This window comes from Bos indicus x Bos taurus, chromosome X, assembly GCF_003369695.1.
Source record: "Bos indicus x Bos taurus breed Angus x Brahman F1 hybrid chromosome X, Bos_hybrid_MaternalHap_v2.0, whole genome shotgun sequence".
NCBI classification, from domain to species: Eukaryota; Metazoa; Chordata; class Mammalia; order Artiodactyla; family Bovidae; genus Bos; species Bos indicus x Bos taurus.
The window spans coordinates 115,460,923-115,472,981 of NC_040105.1; positions in this window are offsets into that span (position 1 = coordinate 115,460,923).

Below are 12,059 nucleotides of genomic sequence, written 5' to 3' on the forward strand. Positions count from 1 at the left end.
CAGGGGGAACTACACAGCCTCATATGAAAACGGAACAGTAAGAACCGTGTTTTCCTGAGCATGGGAAAGCTGAGCGCATGGAAAAGAATGAGCAGAAGGGGAGGTGGACCTCTGGGGAAAGAGGGCTGTGAGTGCCATCTCTGACATGATCCAACTCTCTGGAGTCAAGGGCTAGGAGGGTGAAGGGAAGAGACCATCTGCTCCACCCTCAAAACATCTGTTATGAAATAAGACTGATGGCATGTGTCATGTCAGGAGGGTCTTGTGAAAGAAACTGCTGAGCCGTACATGATCTGAGCTAATGGAGAAGTCCCCAAGGTTTGGAGACCTAGATTCTAATCCCAATTCAACTGCCAATTTACTGTGGAACACTGGGAAACTGCTTAACCCTATTCTGTCTCAAGTTCTCCACTGGCAGTGGGTACAAAAATACATACTCCCAGGGGTGCTCCCAAATCACATCCGTGTATTCTTGACAGGTACGATGTAACCACAAAGTCCTAAGGCTCTTCCTGCCTTTGCAGTTCAAAGGGGTCCCCCCACTTCAGCCCCAAGAAGTGAAAAAAGTGAAAGTGAAGTCTCTCAGTCATGTCCGACTCTTTGCGACTCATGCACTGTAGCCCACCAGGCTCCTCTGTCCATGGGACTCTCCAGGCAAGAATCCGGGAGTGGGTTGCCATTTCCTTCTCCAGGTCAGCTCCAAGAAAAGAAACATAAATTCTTTCACTCTCTGTCAACTCTCAAAGAAAAATACAAAAGATCAGTCTTCCATCAAAAGAAAGTATTTTAAGGAACTAAGAGAAATTCACATACATAATACACATTTATCCTATATTGGGAAGGACACTCTCCATTCCATCATACCTACGATCACATATTCCCTAATAAAATACGGAGACACAGTCCATGCTGTAGGTTATACTTTAAACAGTCGTCCAGTTTTTCAGCCATAAATGAGCTTGGAAAGAGTAAAGAATGACCATCACTTTCCCCTGAATTCTTCATGCTAACAGGTTTTGCTCCACTGAGATTAGATGCATTTTTTTTTTTTTATAAATGAGTTCATAAAAAATAAAGTCAAATGAATTGACTGAATACTTATTTGGTATTTTCAGTTCCAGGCAGACAACCCTAGAGGAGCTGGCAGTCTCATGAAAGGGAAACTGCTCATCAGTATCATTTCTAAAACAGAGAAAGAAATTAAAGGCACATTAATTTGTTCTACATCTTGCCTCTGAGTAGCCATAAATATCCACTTATCAATATGAAAAAGATAAATTTATCTAAAGCAAAGGATCATTTATCTACCAATGGCTAGTATCTCATGAGGCAGGAGGTAGGGACAGGGAAAGAATCTTGAGGAAGACCTGGGATTTTGTTTGTTTTGATTATAACTAGGAAATTAGTCAAGAAGGTCCCCTTGACAGAGTAGCTCTCAAATTTAGAGGTCACAGTGTGGCTAAAAAATTTTAAGTGCAAGTATGTGAGTAACAACACATTCAACTAAGATCATTTTAGTGTGAATTACTCTACTGGATGGCTTCATCACCAAAGTAGAACCTGGTTGGCAAGGGTGGGTGGGGGCTTGATTTGAGCACATTGAACCTACAAGTAAGCCTGGGCATGCGCTGAAAGGGTGAGGGTGAGGATGCCTTTAGAGAGCTGGCTCTGAGAGACCCCTCAGACATAGCTTCACTTCTTTGTCATTTTGAGAAGCTTGGTAAAGTGATGGTATCCTTGGAGTTACAATGGAAGAAGGTAGAATTCCACAGGGGAGCTTTACTCCAGATACACTTGCATTAAATAGGATTAGATGACCCTCAGTTCAGTTCAGTCGCTCAGTCGTGTCCGACTCTTTGTGACCCCATGAATCACAGCGTGCCAGGCCTCCCTGTCCATCACCAACTCCCGGAGTTCACTCAGACTCATGTCCATCGAGTCAGTGATGCCATCCAGCCATCTCATCCTCTGTCATCCCCTTTTCCTCCTGCCCCCAATCCCTCCCAGCATCAGAGTCTTTTCCAATGAGTCAACTCTTCGCATGAGGTGGCCAAAGTACTGGAGTTTCAGCTTTAGCATCATTCCTTCCAAAGAACACCCAGGGCTGATCTCCTTCAGAATGGCCTGGTTGGATCTCCTTGCAGTCCAAGGGACTCTCAAAAGTCTTCTCCAACACCACAGTTCAAAAGCATCAATTCTTCGGTGCTCAGTTTTTTTCACAGTCCAACTCTCGCATCCATATATGACCACTGGAAAAACCATAGCCTTGACTAGACAGACCTTTGTTGGCAAAGTAATGTCTCTGCTTTTCAATATGCTATCTAGGTTGGTCATAACTTTTCTTCCAAGGAGTAAACGTCTTTTAATTTCATGGCTACAATCACCATCTGCAGTGATTTTGGAGCCCCAAAAAATAAAGTCTGACCCTAGTGTTCTTCTAAAGCAGTATTGTCCACTAGAAACTCAGTGTGAGTCACAGAAGTAATCTTAAATATTCTAGTAGCCAGATTTTTAAAAGGAAAAGGAAATAGAAAAAAATAAATTTGTTTTTTCTTTAACTCAGTGGTGGTTGTTCAGTTGCCAAGTTGTGTCCAACTCTTTGTGACCCCATGGACTGCAACACACCAGGCCTCCCTGTCCCTCACCATCTCTTGGAGTTTGCCCAAGTTCATATCCATTGAATCGGTGATATTATCATTTCAAATGTAATGTGTATAAAAATTATTAAGGATACCATTTCCATTCTTTTTTCACACTAAATCTCTGAAACCTGGTGTTTTTTTGTTTTTTTTTTTGTTTTGTTTTATTGTGAGCTCAGTTGGCCAGTTGTGTCCAGTGCTTTGCAGCTCCATGGACTGAAGCTCACCAAGGCTACTCTGTCCATGGGATTCTCTAGGCAAGAATACCCTGAGGGCATGATGCTAAGAAACCAGAAAGACAAATGCTGCATGCTATCACTTGCATGTGGAATCTAAATAAAAAGTCAAACTCATAAAAACAGAGTGGAAGAATGGTTGTCAGGGGCTGGGGATAGGGAAATAGGGAGAGGTAAGAGGATACAAACTTTAGCTAAAACATAAATAAGGTCTGAGGATCTAATGTAAAACATGGTGACTATAGTTGATAACACTGTGTTTTATAATTGAAAATGTTTTAATTAATTATAATTCAAAGTTCAGTTCCTCATTTGCACTATCCACATTTCAGGGCTCAAATGCCACATACGGGTACTGCATTAGATAGTACAGGTCTTGGGTGTGAGAAATGGCAGTCAAAGTGTTGGTGTATGAGTCATAGGTTCACAGTATCGCTGAGTTAATTTTGCTTTTTCCAGGGGCACAGACTATATTTGTATACATGGCCAGCCACTGAACATGTGTTCACCACAACTCACAAGGTAGTCCTATCAGAGAATAACATGGACCCCCATAACACAAGCCCGACTGCTTGTAGAAACATGCTAACACAAGCTCCTTGAGGGGAAGATCCAGCCTCAATTCAACCAGCAGTTCCTTGCCCAGTGCCTGACACAAAGTAAGCATTTGGCCAATTTTTATTCAACAACTGACTGCTCTCCCGACAGTTGATGAAGATTCCTTTCCATGCTTTAGGGTGTGATCCTTATTCACACTGGGCATCACTCATTTATCCAGTCAACAAACATGAGCTCATGACCACTGTGTATGATAGTCCCTTATGGCGAGCCACTGTCTACTCCCTAGCTCTTAAAAAATAATGTAATTCACGATGAAGACGTAGAGGCATGAAGGCCAAATAGTGCCACCTTCACCGTTTGGCCCTCAGCCAGCACTGATGGTACATATGGTCATTCCTTGATATCGGCAGGGCCAACTGGTTTCAGGAACCCCAAGGAAAACAAAATCCAAGATGCTCAAGTCCCTTATATAAAACGGTGTAGTATTTGCATATAACCTATGCACATCCTCTAGTCTACTTTCAATAATCTCTAGATTCTTTATAATATCTAATACAATGCAAATGCTATGTAAATACTTGTAAATACAATGTAAATGCTATGTAAGTAGTTGCCAGAGCACAGCGAATTCAAATTTTGCTTTGGGGAACTTTCTGGAATTTTTAAAAACATATTGTCAATCCACACTTTGTTGAATCCAAGAATTTAGAACCTGCAGATACGAAGGGACAACCAAACTACCTCATGCGTGCCTTGTACAATACTACACACTTCCTATGTGAGTGTAGGGGAGAACATTTATTGTAAGGAAGAATTACATGCACTAGGATGGTACAATTTTTAAAAAATGGAAAAGAATAAGTGTGGATGTGGATGCAGAGGATTTGGAACCCTCAAACATTGCTGGAATGTAAAATGATCCAGCTGCCTTGGAAAACACTGTGGTAGTTCCACAATAAGCTTTTAATAGAGTTACCATATGACCCCAGAAATTCCACTCCTATGCACACACAGACAATATGGGAAATTACATATATATATAAAATTCCCATAAAAATATATATCATGTAATATGGGAAAATTTGTGGCTGGAATCAGATAATATGGGAAATTACAGGACATGACTGAAGTGACTTAACAACAGCAACATTATATATATATATATATATATATATGTGTGTATATATATATACTATATATGATATATATATATATTATATATACTATATATGTTATATATAAATTATTTAATTTCCCATACAGTATGATTCCAGTTACATCAAATATTCACAGTAGGTAAATCCATAGAAATAGAAAGCAGATTCGTGGTTACTAGGGACTGAGAAAAGAAAATGGGAAGTGAGCTTCATAGGAATGGGTTTCCTTTTCGGGTGATAAAAGTGTCCTGGAACTAGACAGTGGTGACTATTGTACAACATTGTGAATGTACTATATTCTACACTTTACAAAGGCTAAAATGGTAAATTCTATATTATGTGTAATGTATCACATTTTTTTAAATGTCAGAAAAGTATAATGTTCTGTGATGACCTGGAAGGATAGGATAAGGGGAGGGGAGGGAGGTTCAAGAGGGAGGGCATATGTATATATATAATTATGGCCGATTTGCATTTTATATGGCAGAAACCAACACAACATTACAAAGCAATTTTCCTCCAATTAAAGAATAAATTTAAACAAAAAGAATAACGAAAGACAATATTTTGTCCAAAATGAGGCGGAATTTTAACCAAAAGGAGGCTGAAACAATTTTTCTTTCCTTCCTTTCTTTTCTTGACTTTTCTTCCTTTTCATCTTTTTTTCTTTCAATGTAGTATAAGGCTAATCAGTATCTCTACAGTTTCTTTGCATTACAGTTTCTAGATGCCATAATCAGGAGTCTTTTTTTGTTTGCTTTATTTAATACAATTGAACCTATCAGTAGAAGTCACATGAGTGTCAACAAACTTTGATTCTAACAGTGCCTGCCTACCCTGTGTCAAGATTTGTACCAGCACTCCGTTAACATTTTCTCTGTTAATGTAGGAGGTGGCTAATTTAAAATTAGAAACAGCAATAATATTGCTTAAGAATGATCTTTCAAGGGAGAAAAGAAACTTAGATGTACCAAAAGTAAAGGGTCAGCAAAATGAATATAATTCAGAAATTCTTGTTTTCATCTTGACAGATGCTTTCATTAATTACTAGAAAGAAAATGTTTTGAGTACCTACTAAGTAGCCCTGCCTATGATGGCAGAAAGATGTAACAGATTTTTCCTGAAGTCAATTTTGAGAAAACCTTAAGAGTCATAGAGTCACTGAGACAAACATAAATTCTAGTCTACAGATGTGAACAACTAAACAAAAGAAAGTGTTTAAACACTGTGGAGGGGCTTGGGGCGGGCAATGACAAGGACATAGATAAGGTCATTCCCTACATTCCCATACATATTTTTTCTGTCTTTCCCTCTATATAACCCACTAAAGTTCCATTGTTACACCATCCTTAGGGTCAGAGCCACGGAACTGCTTGGTAGTAGCAAGTTCATGATTCACCAAATTGTTTCTAGCACCACCAGTAAATGAACACGACTGGACCTGGTCCAAGTGCATTCTGCCAACTTCCATTCTATGACCTCTACAGATGTTTGAAGACCCATATGTCATGTTCTGACTCCGAATCTTCTACTTTCCTATTAGCATGTAATGTAAGATCTTCCAGATAAGAAAAACATTGAGCTGTCTCAAGTCCTGTCTACTGCTCCTGATGCCCAGAACTCTGAGGTGTAATGTTAGAGGTTCAAGCACAAGAAGGACTTTTTTTAAAGCCCCACACATGTGTATTGCTGGAACCTGAACTAAGAAATTACTTAGAATAACAGTAGCTGCAAGTTCTCAGGAAAACCAGGTTGGCCTGAAAAGAGAACAAAAATTACATAAAAGCAAGTGAACCACACCCTCAAAATCTGTTTAGTGATGGAAGCTTCTGGTAAGTTTCTTAGCTCACACTTTTTATTCATCATTTATAAGCTCACTGTGGAAACAAGACAATAAGTCAAATAGAAACAAAAACAGTAAGCAATTGTTGAACAACTTGAATAAGAGTAAAAGTGAATTCAAAAGGGCTAGAAAGACCAAGGGTTTTGCACCTTGCGGAAAACCTCACAATACCTTCCAGATTTTCATACCCTCTTTCTCCATGCAGAGTGAATGGAAGTACCTATCATTTGCCATGTCAGCTTATCACGTAATGTCTGATCACACCTTCACTTCAGAGCCGCACATTGATACATAAAATTGTCAGCCCCAAATAATATATTCAAAATATGTAAGGTTCAAAAAATCATTGTTAAAAATGCTATAGTGGCACTTGCTGTAGTGGCACTCTAGAGGACATAAAGGGCATTCACAGCCATTGTCTCCCTGGATATTTAACACAGATAATTTGAAACTTTTTGTCATACAGTCTTCTGATATGTGGATGCCCACACTAACATATCTAAGCAAACATATTCCATATTTCATAGATGCTTTCTATTACTGTCATTAAATTAACTTTCACAGTAGATTTAAAATGCCAATCCTTACAGGAAAGGCAAAATTAAAAACAACTCCCAATTGAAAGCCCCATTGGAGGCCATAAAAATCTTTGTTAATGGACTTGGTACTCAATAGCAACAATGGGTAGAGTGGCTCAGTATACTATAGTAAAGTGAAGATAGAGCCCCTTTGGGAAAATGAAACAATAGAACCTATGTTTGGGGGACACAATTTTCATGCCAGCAGTTAGCTTCTTTACACTTTTTAAAAATGAAAAATCTTCACTCCCATATGCAGTGCACCTGGCTAGCTAGCTAACTTCTGGCTGTGATAGTAAGTCCACCTAATGGCACCTGTATAAACAGAACCCTGGCTGTGATTGTTTTCTGAGTGGGGCTCATCCAACATGCAATATTGCTTCAGACATGCCCCTTTCTCATTCGGGCAAACAAGTCACTAAGGGCTCAGAGGAGAGAGAATTCTCAGGCTCCTTTGCAAGGAGGGGCTGGAGGGGGTATTCATTTACTGCTGTTATAGAGAAGGCGGGCAAGGAAGAGAGCATTGCTCAATAAATATACTATTTATAAGAAAGCCTAAGTACTAAAACCAAACTGAAGAGGAAAGCACATTTATCAGGGGGGAAAGATTTATGCAAACATTAAAGCTCTCCTGTTACCTCTGTTTTCATTTGAGATGTTCGTATTTTAATACCTCTGCATTCCAGCTTCTCCTCTTACTGGATGTGGAGCTAAGTTTCTGCCCATGCTCATGATCATGCTGTCAGCTAAATGATCAATCATGCTATCGCCAATTTCACATTGAGACTTCACGGGAGGGTGAAATCAGAGAACAAAATGGCTGTGGGGGAAGAATTTGTTTAAATACAGCTAGTTGGGGAAACTGGCAAAAGGGTAAAAAAAAATGATGGAAAACATATGAAGTGTAAATGCATCTATCTTTAAGGCAGATCCATTTCAAAGCTTTCTGCAGCACAAAAGTCATTGTGTGATGCATCTGAGTGTTTAGAGGAGCAAAATAATGTAATAGGGTTGCAACTAAATGCCAATATTTCAGTCCATCGACTTTGGGCGCTGATTTGTATGTACTGCATGTCGGTAAACTATATGAATACAATGAATACACTCAAGGCTACTTATGAAATGAATCTAGATTTTGTATTTACAACGAGAACAAGGTTCGAAGAAAACTCAACAGTCACAAATTCCAAGCAAGAGAAATAAAGGCAGTCAGAATGAAGTCCTGTAATATTTTCAACCAACATTAGAGGTTATTCAGCATGTGTAAAGTCCCATATGCAACTCAGGAGCTGGAGGAGAGGAGGTGCTCTATGCTATGAACACTCCAACAGTGCTTTGAAAGCAAGATCTTCAGGAGAAAGCAGGCGAGCCTGGGTTCTGATTCAGAATTGAACCGCTTCAATTTAACTTCAGCAAGCAAATAGTGCCTATTTATTTTCATACTGTGATTACATGGAAATCCAAGTTTGCAATGACTGTTCTCTAAAGATTCAACTGATGGGAGATGATCTACTATCACAAGCGCAGATCATGCTTGCTTAAAATCAATCACTTGAAGTCTACCTCTGTAATACATTCATGATACAAACAATCCTTTCTTTATCCAAGGGCTGCCATTAATTGTAATCTTATAGTGCTCTCTACTGGTGATAAATTATGTGAAATGTCATTGGATATCGAAAGGCCTAATTAATTTTTCATCTTATGCTCACATTACCATTAAAGTCCAGCGTGGCACCACCCAATTCACTTCTCTGGGCCATCAGAACCAAAGTGCACCAAGAATCTCCCTCATGTTGGGACAGAAAGAGCACCTCACTGTGAACCATAGTATCAAAAGCATCCACGAAAAAAATGCCTTCCACTTCAGAATGGGAATACTTAGGCAGGTGAGACAAGAAGGGTAAAAAACACTGAATGAAAGAATGAATAATTGGACTGGAATCCTGGCTTTGGGCCACAATAACCATGTGACTCAGTCACTTTAATTTTGTGAGCTTTAATTTTCTCATCATTAAAGTAGAAATGATAATTCCCACCTTACCTATTTTATCAGTTTGTTGTAACAGATGAGATGGTAGCTAAGGTCGTACTTTATAAAAATAATATTATTATTATCATCATTATCATTACAGTAAAAGACTATTTTCTTTAGATCAGTGAGCCTTAAAGCTTTTTGGTTTTTCACCAGTGGATTTTTTTTTTAAACATAATCTTACGTGGAACTTTATCAAACTGATTTTATTAGTAGACACGTACTGTGCAAGTTCAAAAGTGTAACTATTTTTTTAAATTTTATTGAAGTACATTTGCTTTCCAATTTCATATTAATTTCTTCTTCTTTTTTCTGGCCTCACCATGAGGCATACGGGATCTTAGTTCCCAACCAGGGATCAAATCCATATGTCCTGTATTGGAAGATAAAGTCTTAACCACTGGACCACCAGGAAAGTCCCTAACTATTTCTTTAAGTCAGTTAATGACAAGAATAAAACTGTCTGAATATACATGAACTTTTGAAATCTTGGGTCATGGTTGTCAACTGAACTGACATTAGCCTCAACATCTAATTTGTTTCTGGACTTCCTTTGGTTGCCTAGTATCAGAAAAGTATAATTCATATAGATAAGTATCTGTAAATGACATGAAAATGAAAACGTTAGTCGCTCAGTCGTGTCCGACTCTTTGTGAGTCCGTGGACTATAGTCCACCAGGATCCTCTGTCCATGGAGTTCTCCAGGAAAGAATACCAGAATGGGTTGCCATTTCCTCCTCCAGGGGATCTTCCTGACCCAGGGATCAAACCCAGGTCTCCTGCACTGCAGGTGGATTCTTTACTGTCTGAGCCACCATAGCTTTTTTTTAAAGTTGCCTCAAAATATCAGCATTGTACTTCAACTAAAGTGATCCAAAAGCTTGAACAGTGGGTGATAACAATAGCCACTGCTCAAAATATTCCTTATGTACCAGGTGTTTTTCCAAGGACTCCATGTATATTAACTCAGTGAATTCTACTAATAACCCATGAGGTAGTTGTGTCTAAACTCACCATTTGTAAAAGATAAGGAAACTAAGACAAAGGAGATTACGAAATATACTCAAGGTGACACAGCTAGTCTGCTGCCAGAATCTGTGCTCTTAACCATTGCCTTCTACAGAGGAAATGCTTCTTTGGAAGTTGAATCAGCAACATGATTTAGCAACTGCTAAAAACCTGAACTGAAAAATGCTAAATATGAATTTAAACCATGAATGGAAATCAGAACCAGCTTGTGTGTGTGCTCAGTCATATCTGACTCTTTGTGGCCCCAAGGCCTGTAGCCCACAAGGCTCCTCTGTCCATGGGATTTTTCAGGCAAGAATACTGGAGTGGGTAACCATTTCCTTCTCCAGAGGATCTTCCCGAACTAGGGATTGAACCCACATCTCTTATGTTTCCTGTATTAGCAGGCAGATTCTTTACCATTGCACCACCTGGAAAACCCAAGAACCAGTTTAAATCTTCACTATTTGGCAAAATTGGCTTCCTAATATACCTTGTTCAGACAGCATCCTCATAAAAATATATGTGATATCTCAGGGCCTATCTATCAGGTAGTCCCTGGAAATTTCAAAACAACCAAATTTATTTTTGTTTTCCATAACAACTTCAACTTTAGGTCTTCATTTCATTGTTAAAATTACAACTGTAAGTCTTGTAAGAGTATAAGCACATATTGCCTAACTGTATTCCTTCTGCTTGTTAAAATTCAGACAAGAGTATACCAAACAGGACTCAGCACCAAATGGTAAAGTGTTATCACCATGGGATATACTCCACGCCCTCTTTTTCTGATTATACAATGTCCCTCCCCTCGTACCTGGAGGAGAGCATGTACCTGAGCCTCTCCTGACATTTAATTGAGCCCAACACACAAGTACTGGAGTAGTGACCTCACATGTACAATTCTATGCTCAGGAATCTGTCTCAGCTTGACATTTTAGCCCCATTCAGTCTTAATTTTAGCTCTTCTTAGTCAACAGCATAAACAAACAGTTTCAACAAGTAAACATAAGCACACACAGAGCCAGAGTCTGCACAAGAATTGTTCTGCAGACTTGGCCAAAAGGCACACAAAAAGACACTCAACACCACTAACCATCATGGAAATGAGCATCTAAACCACAGTGAGTTATCACCTCACACCTGTCAGAATAGCTATCATCAAAAAGACCACAAGTAACAGGTGCTGGTGAGGATGTGGAGAAAAGGGGACCTTTGTACACTGTTGGTGGGACTGTAGATTGGTGCCGTCATTGTGGACAACAGTATGGAGGTTTCTCTAAAAACTAAAAATAGAACTACCATATAATTCCCATTCTGGATATATACCTGAAAAAAAAGACAAAAACACTAATTCAAAAAGGTACATGCACTCCAATGTTCATAGCAGCATTATTTACAATAGCCAAGATATGGAAGAAACCTACCTGTCCATCAACAGATAAATGGATAAAGGTGTGTTTACACACACACAGAGACACACTCAGTGGAATACTACTCAACCAAAAAAAAAAAGAATTAAATTTTGCCATTTGCAACAACATGTATGGACCTGAAGAGCATTCAGTTCAGTTCAGTTTAGTTGCTCTGTCGTGTCCAACTCTTTGCGACTCCATGGACTGAAGCACACCAGGCCTGCCTGTCCATCACCAACTCCTGGAGTTTACCCAAACTCATGTCCATTGAGTCGGTGATGCCATCCAACTATCTCATCCTCTGTCATCCCCTTCTTCTCCTGCCCCGATCTTTCCCAGCATCAGTGTCTTTTCAAATGAGTCAGCTCTTCTCATCAGGTGGCCAAAGTATTGGAGTTTCAGCTTCAACATCAGTCCTTCCAATGAACACCCAGGACTGATCTCCTTTAGGGTGGACTGGATGGATCTCCTTGCAGTCCAAGGGATTCTCAAAAGTCTTCTCCAACACCACAGTTCAAAAGCATCAATTCTTCGGCGCTCTGCCTTCCTCACAGTCCAACTATCACATCCATACATGACCACAGGAA